This window comes from Nothoprocta perdicaria, unplaced genomic scaffold (assembly GCF_003342845.1).
Source record: "Nothoprocta perdicaria isolate Ctin4 unplaced genomic scaffold, notPer1 scaffold_57, whole genome shotgun sequence".
Taxonomy (NCBI): Eukaryota; Metazoa; Chordata; class Aves; order Tinamiformes; family Tinamidae; genus Nothoprocta; species Nothoprocta perdicaria.
In genome coordinates this window covers 2593746-2607308 of record NW_020455832.1, presented here as the reverse complement: position 1 = coordinate 2607308, position 13563 = coordinate 2593746, and the positions used below count along the sequence as shown (strand labels likewise).

Here is a 13563-nt window from a genome sequence, read left to right as displayed (position 1 = left end):
GTGTGTGAGGTGGCCCTCATCTCCAGGAGGAGGCCGTGTGTGTGAGGTGGCCCTCATCTCCAGGAGGATGCCAGGTGTGTGAGGTGGCCCTCATCTCCAGGAGGATGCCAGGTGTGTGAGGTGGTCCTCATCTCCAGGAGGAGGCCCTGTGTGTGTGTGTGAGGTGGCCCTCATCTCCAGGGGGCCACCAGCATGTGGACGTTGGCCCCGCGGCAGGCGGGCAGCGATGCCGGATGAGGTGGACGCAGGGTGACCCACACGGTGCCACTCGCGGATCCGACACGGATCCGGCGCAGAGCCCGCGGGACGCGGCCCAGCACGGAGGCACTGGCAGCGCTGCCAGCAGCTGCTCTTTGATGCCGCTCTTCAGAAGACACTCGGCCTTGTTTGGCAAATATCGAGATTTACCCTTTCGGCTAAATGTTAATAACTGTGGCTCTCGGCTCCCTTTCCTTAAGTATTTTCGCATGCTTAGTTATAACCTTGAGATGGCAGTTCATGCTGTGCATGTGCATATATAGGAGTGCCTAGCAGTGGTCTGTGTTAAGAAACAGTTTTTCATTCCTTGCTGGGCTATGTGCTTTTAAAGATGCACCTGAACTGAAGAATGCTGCTTGGGTGCAGTGGTTTTCGGGGCTGTTTTTCACTATTTCTATCACTTTTTTTTRCCCTCTATTGGAACTATTTTTTGTTGGCTAAATAAGGAAGCGTGGGCTCTAGAGAGAGCTTGCCTAGATTGCTGCATATCCGCCTCATAAAAACTGGCTGTCACGTGGAGGAAGGCTTCAATTAAAAACAAACCCCAAAACATAGTTTCTCTGTTAAGTGTGTTACTCCTTTAATAAAATCCCTGCAGACTTAGAGGAGCAGAATGCAGCAGGTGCTGTGCGAGTTTTCCCGTGCAGCTCTGGTAATGCTCTTAAGATGTGACTTGTGATTAACTCGCTATTAGTGATTTGCCCCCCTTTMAGCACTGTGCAAGCTTGTGGTTTTGGGAGCGGGGTTGGGAGCATACAAGGGCAGCAGGGAAGGTCACAGTGGTCACGAATTTAAACCCAGTCTCTGGAGAGCAAGCTCCAGAACTGCCCTGTCACTGGTGCTAACCACATTTTCTTGTCTTGTGGATTTTTGCTTAGCCACACCATTTGCAAACTGGTAAATGTGCTTATTCATAGCAGCGTTATTTTCAGTGACAGAACTTGTCATTGTGCTGGCCTACCCTGACCATCAGCATTTGACTAAAGCACAGACTTCTTCATTTTTATGCTTTATCTTTTTCCCCCTTCATTGCATTTTCTGAGCGAGTATTGCAACACCCCATTGCAGTGATCCAGGATGGCGCTGGGTCGTGGGTTTGTTGTCTATAAATTTGCCGTCTGCTCGAGCCTTGGAAATGCCAGTTATTTTGAGGCAGGTATGTAGGGATGATGTGGCCTGYGAAATGTCAGTCGCCGTGGTAAACAGAATTGATGCTTTCCTTAGATGACTATCGAGCCGAGCTGAAGAGCTTTGTTATAAATTCCTCCGTGYGGTATGTGGCTCTCCCTCTCTTCTCCTTTATTGGGCTTTTACGTGTGTGCAGAGCTGCCGTGCAGAGGTGGTGGAGAGCAGCTGAGAGGGAAGCTGGTACCGTAGCTGGGTTTCTTGCGTGGTTTAGCTGTGCCAGGGCCACCTTGTGCCTCCGGCATGGGGACTGCCTCCTGCTGCTGCTGTTGCTCGCCCTGGGGCGACCTGGCCTGAGGCTGAAGTGACYGGGAGCACCGGGACATGGGAAACGTGCTCTGGAAGTGCCGACGGACTCACCGAGCGCATGGTGCTCAGCAGACAGCATCTCACAGCACAGGCTTAGGCCTTTGGTCATTTCACCAAATAACTAAATAAGTAAGCATTCGTTCACTGCCCAAATAAATAAGCTGTTGTTGCCTGTGGCAGGACAGACTTCAGTGAAAAATGCCCACAGATCCCTGGCTCATCCCTTATCTGGAGGACCTTTTGCTTAAAGGAGTGTTTTCCTTGCTGTCTTTGTGTAGGTTGTTTTCTTTTTGCTCTGTTTGGGATTTTTTTTTTTTTTTTTTGATTATTATTAACAAAAACATCTTTTAAAATCTGAGCTGCAGCTCATTTATAGCCAGCCATGGTGCGAGATGCCCTCAGACACCTCCCTCCTCCCAGGTACAGCCCTGTTGTTCCTAAAGCCCTCGGGCCACCTGAGCATTTAAATTGCACCCCCTGCCAAAGCCGCTGCTCCCAGCTTCCCCGCGCGCCCAACCACTTGTTCCCAGCCTGTTCCTCACACTGACACTGCCCTGACATTGCTCTGCACTTCCAGGCCCGCTAGGTCTGACTCAATTTGGATGAACTATGTGCCTCGCTGGTGCCACAAGCAAGGAAGTTATGCGGCACTTGAGCTCCCTCAAAGAGCCAGTCCAGACTGTCGGATCCTACYGCTAAAGAGGAAAAACCTTGGAGCTTTTTAGTCCTGCTGCAGTCTTGACAGACGGTTTAATGAGATGTGGGAATGTGGGGAAAATTAATTTTCTTTCCTCTGAAAATCTGTTGTCATCTCATTCGTGGYTGAAACTCGGTAAGATTTCTTGAAATAAGAAACAGTAACTCAGACTGAAATGTTTTTTAGAGTATGTATGCAAAAACTAGCTATTTGTCTCTTTATTCTCAGAAGGCACAAGTAAATATTCAGTGCAAAAAGGCTATTCATATTCTTTTAACATATCTGTCATCTTACAGTAAAATATTTGGTCCCCTTTGACTCCTACTGATTAGCTTTTTTTGATCTCTTTGCATGTGACCTGTTTTAAATTATCACACACATGATGAAATATTGAAATATACCCAAAGACTTGTCTAAAAACATAACCACAAACCAAATAACAGAAAACTTAACAGAATCTTTATCTGAAAATTGTTGCACAGTGAAAGTGGAGAGAGAAAAAAATAAAAAGTGAGAAAGTTTAAACATGTTTTCCACTCAAGTGATGATACCATGTCGGGAAACTTTATCCTAGATCAACAGCCTGTATAAATGACCTTCACTAAGGAAATGAGAATATCACTTGCCCATATATATAGGGGGTGTGCAGGGAAGGCAAACTTGGCTGACACTGCCAGCCCAGAATACATGTTGTATTTGCAAGCTAGGATGCTTGAATATGACTCAGGACAGTAAATTCCCATTAAATGATTATGCTACATAAGTGATTTTTTCCCCCTCTTTAGTTTCRGGCAGGTGTTAAGTTATTTCTTGAAAATCTTGGCAGAAATTGCTAGGGGGTAGGGGGATAAAAAGGAAAGCAAGGAAAGGCAAGGCTCCCTTGGTGCCTCTTACTCGCCCTTGGAAGCAGATGCCAGCAAGTTAAAAGCCGGCAGGGAACACCTGTGGGGTGAGTGGGTTGCCTGGCTAGATGGAGCAGTGGAGAAAGGCTGTTGGATTCAGCTCTCCTAATTTCCCTGAGATCTCCTGTAGCCCCTTGCATCTCAGCACAGCTCGCTTTGCTTKGCTTTGCTGTTCCACATGGACTTTCCCCCTCTCTGGGAGCACAGCACTGGAATGAAATCCATCACCTCCTTCRGACAAGGAAGGATGCGGGGGGGACAAAAAGGGTGGACAAAAATTTTATTCCCTCATGTTGAGGTTTGTTTATACCCCTCATCTCAGATTTCTGGGCTGCTCAGACTCCTGCCCACCTCATCAGCGTATTTACCGAAAGTTTTTCTGCAATCACTGCATATTTTTCTCTGGTTTTCATTTTTATTTTTAGGCTTTCTTCAAACAGATGTCATGGGCTTCTTTGATTTTTGTTTTTATCATATCTGTATGTCACAACAAAGCGTCTCTTCTTCCTTATCACAGAGGAGAACTTCTAAATATAAATTTGCAAGTGATCAAAATCTAAAGCGAAAGACTTGATCTTAGTGTGTCCTGATTCATAGCTCCTCACCGCTTTAGGGTTTGCAGCAAGTCTGGAGCAGCTTTGCCAGCCACTTAACCCCAGCTTTGATTACAGCGATTACTTTCGCCAGACAAAAGGACGATATTTTCCTGCTCTTCCTGTGGGCGGCTGCAGAGCATTTAGCTGCCAGCTGGTCTGTCACGAGCAGCCTCAGGTTTGAGGTGTGTTTGTGTTAACCCGCAGATCTACCTGCCCGCAGCTCTACCTGCCWGCTGGGCTGCCCCTCGCTGCCCCTTTGCAGCAGGGGCCACGAGCCCCAAACACAGGGACTTTGTTGAGGAGGGCAAGAACATCGCTGTGCATTTGTCATACAGCGTTTTATATCATTTGGCTGAGCATACTTACACGTCCTGGAGACTGGACTGCTTTGAATGATAAAATACCCTTCCTGCTTCCCTCTTCAAACATTTGGAGCTTTATTTTTTTTCCTTTGGGAAAGACTTCCTCCCAAACAAGTTTCCAAACAGGCAGCAAAACAATAATTCCTAAGACTGACTTTCTTTACTGCTGCTTGCCCTGGTTATGTTACCACTTTTAATACAAAGGTTTGTGAGGATCAAATCAAGACGTTGTCTTTGCTGACAAAGCTGTTGGAGGTCAGCAGAGGCTTTTGCAATACGAGGAGTTGTGTGTAATTCCTTCTACCCCTTGTGTGTGTGAAGTGCATAGTGCAGATGTGATGACCTAGAGCTCCAGCCCCTCACGACTGCCAAGGCTTTTCATTTTCATATCAGAAGTAGGGGGTTTTCTTGGCTTTGCTCTGACCCCTTGTCTTGAGGCTGGACTGCAGTAACTGCAGGGTTACAGATGCAGCAGAATGACAATATTTAGCATTAACACCACTGGCATTAAAGTGTTTTTGTGCATACTGTACATGGAATAATGTTTGATAATCACCTTCCATCATGAAGAGAGCCTGAAGCCAAACTGGAGTTTACTTTTATTTCCCCCAAAGATGTTCCTTTGTTGTATATCTTGCTTTGCCTCCTAATAGCCCTTGCTCCCATGAGATGTCCCCTGCGTTCTTGAGCTGCCCTCCTTTAAATGGCAGGTGAGGGAGTCCTCCTTGCACCCAGAATCGTTTAGATCTTCCTGGATGATACCCTGAGCTGYTGGATGAAACCAGTCTCTTACTATATTCTGAGTAGAATGCATAGAGTGTAGGCAAGAACCCATTTAAARTACACATGTGCTTGAAAACCCATTCAGAGTTTTCTGTCTTTTCACAAGCGTGTGCTTTATCTTCTGCACCTTCACCAAGAGGAGGCTGAGATCCTGCACCAAAAGCTGCTTTTCCCTTCCCCCTTATTCCTCCACAAAYACACACGCGATTCTGGTCCATCTTAAGGGATATCAGCAGACCTGGGCACAATAGTTGAGCGGAGCTGAGCTCTTGCATTAGCCATCAGGGTTGGCTCCTTTTCTGGCCACAGGATCTTGGTTTTTTAACTCGTTCTGRTCCCTACTGAGAGGCAAACACAGCAAAACTAGAGGCAAAATGAGCAGGACCTGGCCGAGGGTGAAGAAATGTTCTGATCTTACAACAGTGAGCTGTGCTGTCAGCTCGGTTGTCAAGCCTGAGTTYTCCTTTAATCTTGCTGAAGATTGCAGCTACAGGATTTATCAAATGAGAGGAATTTATCTTCGCTTTATGAAAAATGGTTCCCTTATTGAATAGCCAATGTATTGTGAGTACTTAAAAATGCTACAGGTGTAATACTGCCATCCCTAAGGTCAAATAAGTGGTGTTTTCAGGGTTTAGAAAGTAAGTGACCCTTTCTGAACTGAGGAGATTTTTTGTTGATTCACCCTCATGATTCACCAATCCAGACTGTCCAAAATAGGTTTTATCACTGGTTCCCCTGTTATTTCCGCACTGGCTGTGTCTCGTTTGCCTATTTCAAGCACATCCATCCTGATGTCTAGCCCATAAAATGGATTTTTAGGGTAGAGCAGCCTTTTTTACGAGGCCTGGGTGCCCGCACATCTTCAGCACTGGCCAGCAGGACACGGCGGTGCTGGGGTCYGGGTGCTGCAGGAACCAAGTGCTCCGAAGTGCTCAGTGCTGGATGCTCCCAGGCTGGGAAGGGAACGTGGTGCTGCCYGCAAACACTTCCCTGTGGGGAGCTTTACATGGTGAATTGGGGGCTTTCGTGCCATGTCCCACGTGTGGAGCTGCTCCCACTACAGGGCGTTCTGTGCTTCGGAAAATGGGTCAATAAAAGGTCCTTCTGCCAAGGCCTCTCCATGGTGCTTCATAGTTTTATATATGTGTGTACGTGTGTGTATATACATAAATTTGTAGGTATATACATAACTTTGTATGTATATGTGCACATATACCTAAACCTCAAGTGTTTCAACCTTGTGCTTCTAGGCTACGACTTCCCTCTCCTAATAACCCCAGCTGTGTGTTTATTGGTATTAATTTAAATCTTCCTGAAGGGAAAAAGAGGGAAGGGAGGGAGGAGAAAAAGGAGGCAGTTACTGCCATGAGTTGGATGGGGTTGAACATGTGGATCTTTTCCAGTCCCATATTTAATGCAGCTTTGCTCTTTCGATACCTTGTGTGCGTTGGGCGAGGGGGTGATTCAGCTGTGGATGGCTGGGCCAAAGTTGTTGCCCGGTTTTGAAAACAACAATTCCAGCAGTTTAAAATGAACTATAAAGGATTCCCCCACATTGCCTTGTTTTGAATCCAAAACCACCAAATCTGCTCAATATAAAATATGGTAGCGGGACAGTATTTATTAATTGTACACCTTCTGTCTCAAATTAAAATATTTCGAGCCTTGGTGTCTGTTCTTAAATCCCAACCCCCACCAGTAATTTTGCTCAGATGTTACCCATAAATCTTGTCCGTTTTAAATGTTCCAACTAATAGTTGGGCAAAATGTTTAGCATAATGATATGATTAACAGAGTCCATTTTTTTGGCAGCCTTGATGCTCTTTTTCTTTCTGTTCAGCAAGCATTGCAGTTCACTCTGATTAGAGATAGGAAGATCTTACTCTTCTTTTTGGAGGATTTTTTAAATATGAGGATTTAGGAGTTTTACATTCATTTTGCTCGAATATAGTGTGTGGTTTGGCTGCATCTTGGAAGCTGTAATATTATAAATCTCCCAATCACCGTTGCCCAATCTGTTCCAGCATTCATGTGCCTAATTTCTGTTTGTAATCTGATTACTGGCTTGAGCTGCTCCAGCTTGCAGCCTATTGCTGTGCATTCACTGTACTCCCCGGGACGCGAGAGCCTGACAGCTCCCGTCCTGGGCTATGAAAAATCTCCACACGTTATTGCTAAGCCGGGCCTAGGGCTGGGGCTCGTCGCGAATTAGCTGCTTTTGTAGTTTTTCTTTGCTGGATCTTTTGTTTGTGCAACCATGTTCAGAAATCCCTGGATCTCCAGCTATTTGGGGAACGAGAAATACTCTGAGGAGCAAGGTAAGAGTCAGGGCGGAGGGAGGAAAATGCAATTCATTTGTGTGCTTTTAATCTGTTTTATACCTATGCAAGCATAAATACTGTTTGACTAGGTCTCCTACAGCTAYGTTAGCTCCTTTAGTAATCAGCATTCAGTTAGTCACCTAGACTGGTTCATTATTTCCTAAAGGACATTTTTGAAAGATCYGATTAGATGGATTTTCTAATTAGCTCAGCTGGTCACTGATTTAGGCCTTTAAATATACCGAGTAACAATGGAAGGTTGCATCATTTTTTTTCTTTAATCCAGAAGTTTTAATTTAATTTTGCATGTATTCAGATGTAGATGGTGTTTTAATTAAGCACTTTGTAGCTTAGAGGGGGACTAGACTGAGCGAATGGTTAAACTTGTAAGCGAGTTTGATTTACGCTTAAATATATTTTAAATTAAGAGTGTATTTACTTAAAATTATTTTAATGGCATTAAGAATAAGTTTATAATCACTTAGTGAAAGAAGGAGCAAAATCTTGTGGCAATGATTTTCCTCTTATGTACCAGATACTGTGATTTTGGCGGGGGGGGTGGGGGGGGACTTATTAACCATTAAAATAAAACTCTGTTAAACTGATATTTCTGTGGACATACTTGTTCTCGTTTGAAACAGAGTTGTTTTACTCATTCCTCTGTATTTGCATTTAATTTAAGACCTTCCATATTGTAGTAAGCATGTTTTATTGGACTTTAATCCTCCCACATGGGGTTTAATTCRGACAGGAGGAAATGCATAAAAATAGCAAAACTGTATAACAGAATGCAGCTCTCTGGATTTTTCGGTGTCTTTTTAATGCATATAGGAAGAAGAGAGCTCGCTTCTGTGAAATACAGCAGAAATCTGTATTTCAGAATGCCTTTCTTGAGGCATTCTGYGTGTGTGTGGATATTAGCCAACGTGTTTAATAAGTGGCCGGGGTTGGGGCAGGTTCTGGGGCCCCTTCTCGTCCCCCCCGAGCAGAGGCAGCCACTTCTCCTCCGAGCCCCCTCTGGTTTTGGCGGGGCTACGGAGAGTTTCTCCATGGGCTACTTGTGGTTTTCATGGTGGACAGCTGTGCTAGTGCCAAAAGCTCTAGGATGGGCTGCATCCCGTTAGGACAGCCATAAATTTGTGATCTGCCTCGTTCCGATTAGTTCTGCTTCCTGCTGASTTGGGGGTTGTGATTTTCGGGGGCGGGAGGCAAAGGAGGGTCTCAGTGTTCAATTATTCCCTGCTCTTTTCACAACAATGTAAATGCGGCCTCTTTGGAGGATGCTTATGGTATGGAATATTCTTTTTAATGCTGTAAAATACAGTGCTTTATAAACCAGTTGTAAAGTCTTGTTTACAGTAGGCTGTTTGGGGCTAACAGAATGTTTCCGTACGACTTGTGGGCTTTACTTTCCATTTACTTGGAATGAGAAGCGAAACATTAACAAAAACAGGAAAAAGATGCATATTAAATAAAGAATGCTGTTTGCAAAACTGCTTGAAAAAAATGCAGTGTTTCCTTATAGCAGACGCCTTAAAGAGGCTATTTTATACATTTTGGCTTCTTCGTGAAGCTGCTATGTTAGATGCTCTTGTTTGTTTTGCTAATGTGGGTACCTGGAGAGGTAGCAGAGGGAAAAGAAGGGAAGACAGAAGGGAAAAAGGTTTTGTAAACCAAAGTTACTTTTCAAAGAATCAAGACTCATGTTGTCAGTTATGATAGGCTTCATCTAAGCCCTTTGTGCAAGAAAAAAGCAACAKCCTGTTCAGATTTTAAAATATTTTTACAGGCAAAGTTTGCCAAGGTAGCTCTGCCTCTGCATCTGCCTCCTTTTAAATTCTAGGTCATGTAATAGTCAGGTCCTKTCCGTGACTGAAAAAAAAAATAAAAAGTGTAAATGAACAATCATTAAATTATTTAGGCTCTTGAGATAGTTGGCTTAATGCAGATCAAGGTTTAAAACTACTTTTTTCTTTAGCGGTTTTAGTAGCTCTGTGTTTCAGAGCCAGTTGACGCCCCGGTGCTCTCCTGCTTGGCAGGTTCTTGGTCCCTCAATAGTCACTGTCATCGCCCGGAGGATGCAGCGCCTGGAGAACAGGCCCCTTTCCAGGAGCTCATCCTGGGGACTGTCGGGTCTTGGTCCTGACTGGAAGGGCATGGGGAAGAAGTTGCCCATAGCTTCCTATTTATCAACAAAAGTCTGAGACTAGTGACTTTCTAAGACATAGTTTTTGAATGCAAAGCTGCATCTTTGCTCTCAGTATAGACATGGAATGCGTCTCTTGCTCTGAAGTTATTCAGGAAGAACATGGGAGCTTCCCAACGCTGGACAACCTTCAGACATCTGCCCTGGGAGCTGCCAGTGTCGTTGCACCGAGTCCTCCTCGCTCAGGCCTCTGGCTCCTGCAGTGGATGCGCAGTGTCTGTGCCAGTGTTAATCTGTAGCTGAGAAGGTTCTTGCTGTTTGCAGCGTTTCTCTTTTTCAGGCCTCTTTAAACAGGCCTGGTGTTCGGTTAACACATGGGGACACTGAGCCAGTTAGTTTAAGTGATAGTCCCAGACTTGGTGCTACTGGGKTTGGAACCTGTTGAAACTTTTGAAATATTTGGTTATATTTGGAATATATTTGAAAATCGGGAAAATTTGGARAATATATGGAAATATTTTGAGGCTGTACTTTATCCTGCCAGGCTTGGATTTGTCACCATCATGTGATGCCAGTTTATGCTCCTTGGACTAGGGCAAAGGCCTTCGTGCAGGCTTTCCCGGTAGAAAGGGATCATGTTGGGAGAGTTTAATCTACTGCTCTCAAAGCTCCTCATTTATTTAAGGATCTTCATCAGATGCTTTATCAGCTTCATCAGGATGGTGTTCTTTCTTTTTCCTTTCACAGATTTTGACAAGGAAAACTCGGTCAGATTTAAACCCCTGCGACTGCTTCAAAGGAAGAGAGCACTAAGGTAAGGCTGGGCTTTCCTGCCCAGTGGGGAGGACTTGCTGCATGATTTTAACTCGCAGGCATTGCTCAAATCTACATTTATTCTGTTGCCGGGGAGGGTCGTCCTTGCTCCCCTCGCAGGGCCCGGCTTCGGCACAAACCTGGTGATCAGAGGGTATATTCAGACCACAGGCTGCCTCTTTAGGACTGGGAATACTGGCAGCTGGCATCGCCAAGGGAAGAAGCGGGTCTCCCTCTCCACCAAGCCTCCTGCCATTGCAGTTCCTGTTTTCCTTTCCCAGCACAGGCATGGTACAGACACTGAGGCTGAAAATGGGCTCTGTCTGAGGAGCAAACTGGCCCCGGGGGCGAGTTGGTCACAGGGCAGAGAGCTCAGTGAGCGCGGGTCAGCAGGGACACGCGGCCCCATAACGTGGCCCAGCTCCCATGGGCTCCCCTTATTCCTCCCCTCCTCGTCCTGCTGCTGCTTTTTGTCCACCTTGGTACCAGCCAGACTCGTCCCTGCTGGAGGGGAATGGGGTCACGGGTTTGGATCCTGCCCCTTTTCCCTTTCCAGCATCTTTTCCCTGCCGTGTTGATTCTTAAATGCCATAGAAAGAGGGAATGCAGGAGTAAGATGTGTTGCCTTATGGAAGACCAATCAAGGAAATCTGAGACTACTAGAGAAGGATACAACTATGGAATGAGCCTTTTCTTTTAAGAATCCAAAGATGGAAATTCCTCGGAAAGTAGAGAAAGGGAAGAACAACATAAGCTAAGCACCTAGCTTGCCGTTACACAAACAGATTTCGTACATGTGTTTCAATTATAAATTCTCAGTATGTCCCACAGCTTTAATCCAGATGGCAGAACAAGGGGGCCAGTGGGATTTGAACCAAACTTCTGCCTGCTTTTGGGCGCGTAACTGGGTTAGTGGGACARCTATTTAGGAGGTGCTGCTGCAGTGCATGGAGGTCTCAGCATGGGCTCCGTGGTGTGTGGAAGCAGCCCACACCTACCTTGGAGCTCGCGGGAAGAGCAGCAGAACCAGGGGAGCTGCCACATGCTCTGCCCGCAGCACACGCTGCGCTGTCCTTAGAGAGAAGCTCTTGAGCTTGTGAAATACTGTTGCCTGGGTTTTAGTAGGAAACATATGAATTCCTGAAGATAGTGAGTCCATTAGGACCCTAATGACAAACCACACAGAAGTCCTGGGTGAAATGAGCTCGTGGGACCCTGGGCTGTGGATCAGGGTTCCTGAAATACTGCCTGTGATTGTRTTTCAGGCAATGAAAGGAGAGTTCCTCTTGCAGAATCCAGACTTAACAGTGACTTCAGGATGAAAGCATTCTTGCACATTTCTGAAACATTTTTTATATCATTCAGAAAGCYCTGAGTATGCCTTGAATTCTTTTAATAGTGAGTTTGCATGGGCTAGCTGTGAAGTGCTGAAACTTCTGCTGCTGTTGCTCAGAATCACAACCCACATTTACAAYGTGACTTGAGAAATTCAGTAGAACCAGGTGAGCAGGGAGAGCTGTGGCATTTCTAGAACAGGGTTGTGGATGACTTTCCAGGCACAGCATAGTTGGCAATTCACGTCTGAATATCTGGCTTTTTTTTTTTAAGCAATGGAATTGATGCAACTGATCTTTTAGTAAAAAAAACTACTAAAACAGGGAGTTATCTGAGTAGATTCCTTTGATGAAGAAGGGAAGTCTCACTGCGAAGCTGAGGACGTATCTTTTTAAACCCTTGTGACCAGTGGCCTAAATAAAAATAACTATTTAGAATTATTTTAATATCATTCCGACTCAATTTAGATTGCTAATGAATGTTCTTATTGAATACTGACATGTCCTAAATACATCTCTATTCTTTATTAGAGCTAATTTTCTATATGTACCTATAAATAYCCAGTTGCATGACTTGAGTGAATTATCTTCCCAGCAATTGCTTCACTAGCAACCCTAGGCAAGTGAAAATACAGTAATTGATAGATAAATTTAAAACTTTTTGTTTCCAGTATATTAGTATTTAAAACAAGCAGTGCAGCCTGCTGCTTTGAGAGAGGCAGGGGATGCAAAAATGCTGTGAAGATTAAAAATAAGTTCCTCAGTGTAGGTCAAATAGTTGGTATGATCATTTAAAAAAAATAAAATAAATAAAAAAAAATCTCAAAAAGGACCTTGAAAGTCAGTCCAAAATGAAATAAGAAGTTAGAATGTAAGGAAAACTGTGAAGGGACCTTTAAAAAGCAGATGACCTGAGATGCCACATGACCCACCAAGGGTTAAGCTCGAGAAGCTTGATATATTGCAAGAATTTCAATGTAACCTGCCAGTGAGCAGAGGTTGGGAACCACCCTCCATACAGAGGAGGACGGATCTCTCACAGGAAGAACTGGCTGACCTTGAAGAGGAATAGAAATGGAACTTAATGTAATAATACTAAGTGCATCGTTGTGCATTTCTTTTGGCAGATGCATTTGACTGCCACTTGCAGCTGATGAAAGCCAAGCCTTGGCATATTAGTTTCTAATGCAGGATTGAGCAACTAACACAATACAGTTACAAAAAGACAAATGTGCAGCAGACCTGGGCATGTATCTGTATGTTTTACCACTAGAAATTCATGTGGCACTCAGGTAAAGTAGTGGATATTAGTGCACAGTTATCTCAAAAAGCTGTTTTGCTGCATGAGCAAGTAGTTTCCTGAGTCCTGTGTTAGTGCAATCTTGAGATATTATGCTGTCAYAAAGGCACAGAAGCAATTAGAGATSATGCCAAATGAACCCAAAGAATTCCTAAGTCCTGGGTTGTGTTCCTCAGCACCTTCAGACAAGTCTTAGGTAATCACATTACTTTGGTGAAATAGATTCTGCTTTCCATTTATGGCCTCGTGCCAGTATTATTTGCATTTTTCAAATCCATGCTCAGCCCAAAGGAGTAGGAACTGCTTTCAAAGGGGCACTGGCAGTCCCTTGACCTTGGAGTTCTCTAGGAGCTGTGTCTGCAGATGCAGCAAATAAAGTGTTGTGAAGTTTCACACAATAGTGAAAATCAAGAGCATTTGTAATGCAGGGTCAGGCACACACAAACATGTAGCTAGTGGTCTGAGCCTTAGCTAACCTCAGGTGAAGATACATGCACCTATTTGCTTCTAGCAAGMACATGATTTTTTTCTTTTAATTGCATTTAAAAATTTCC

General features: G+C 44.6%; 1 protein-coding gene across 1 annotated transcript in view; it reads left to right on the top strand.

Moving 5' to 3' along the window:
• SVIL (supervillin) overlaps positions 1–13563 on the top strand; it is a 103968-nt gene that overhangs the window by 31999 nt on the left and 58406 nt on the right. Inside the window, exon 2 of the mRNA XM_026048755.1 lies at positions 10310–10376. The gene's annotated coding sequence lies outside the window, so the exon portion shown is untranslated. The remainder of the gene's footprint in view (positions 1–10309; positions 10377–13563) is intronic.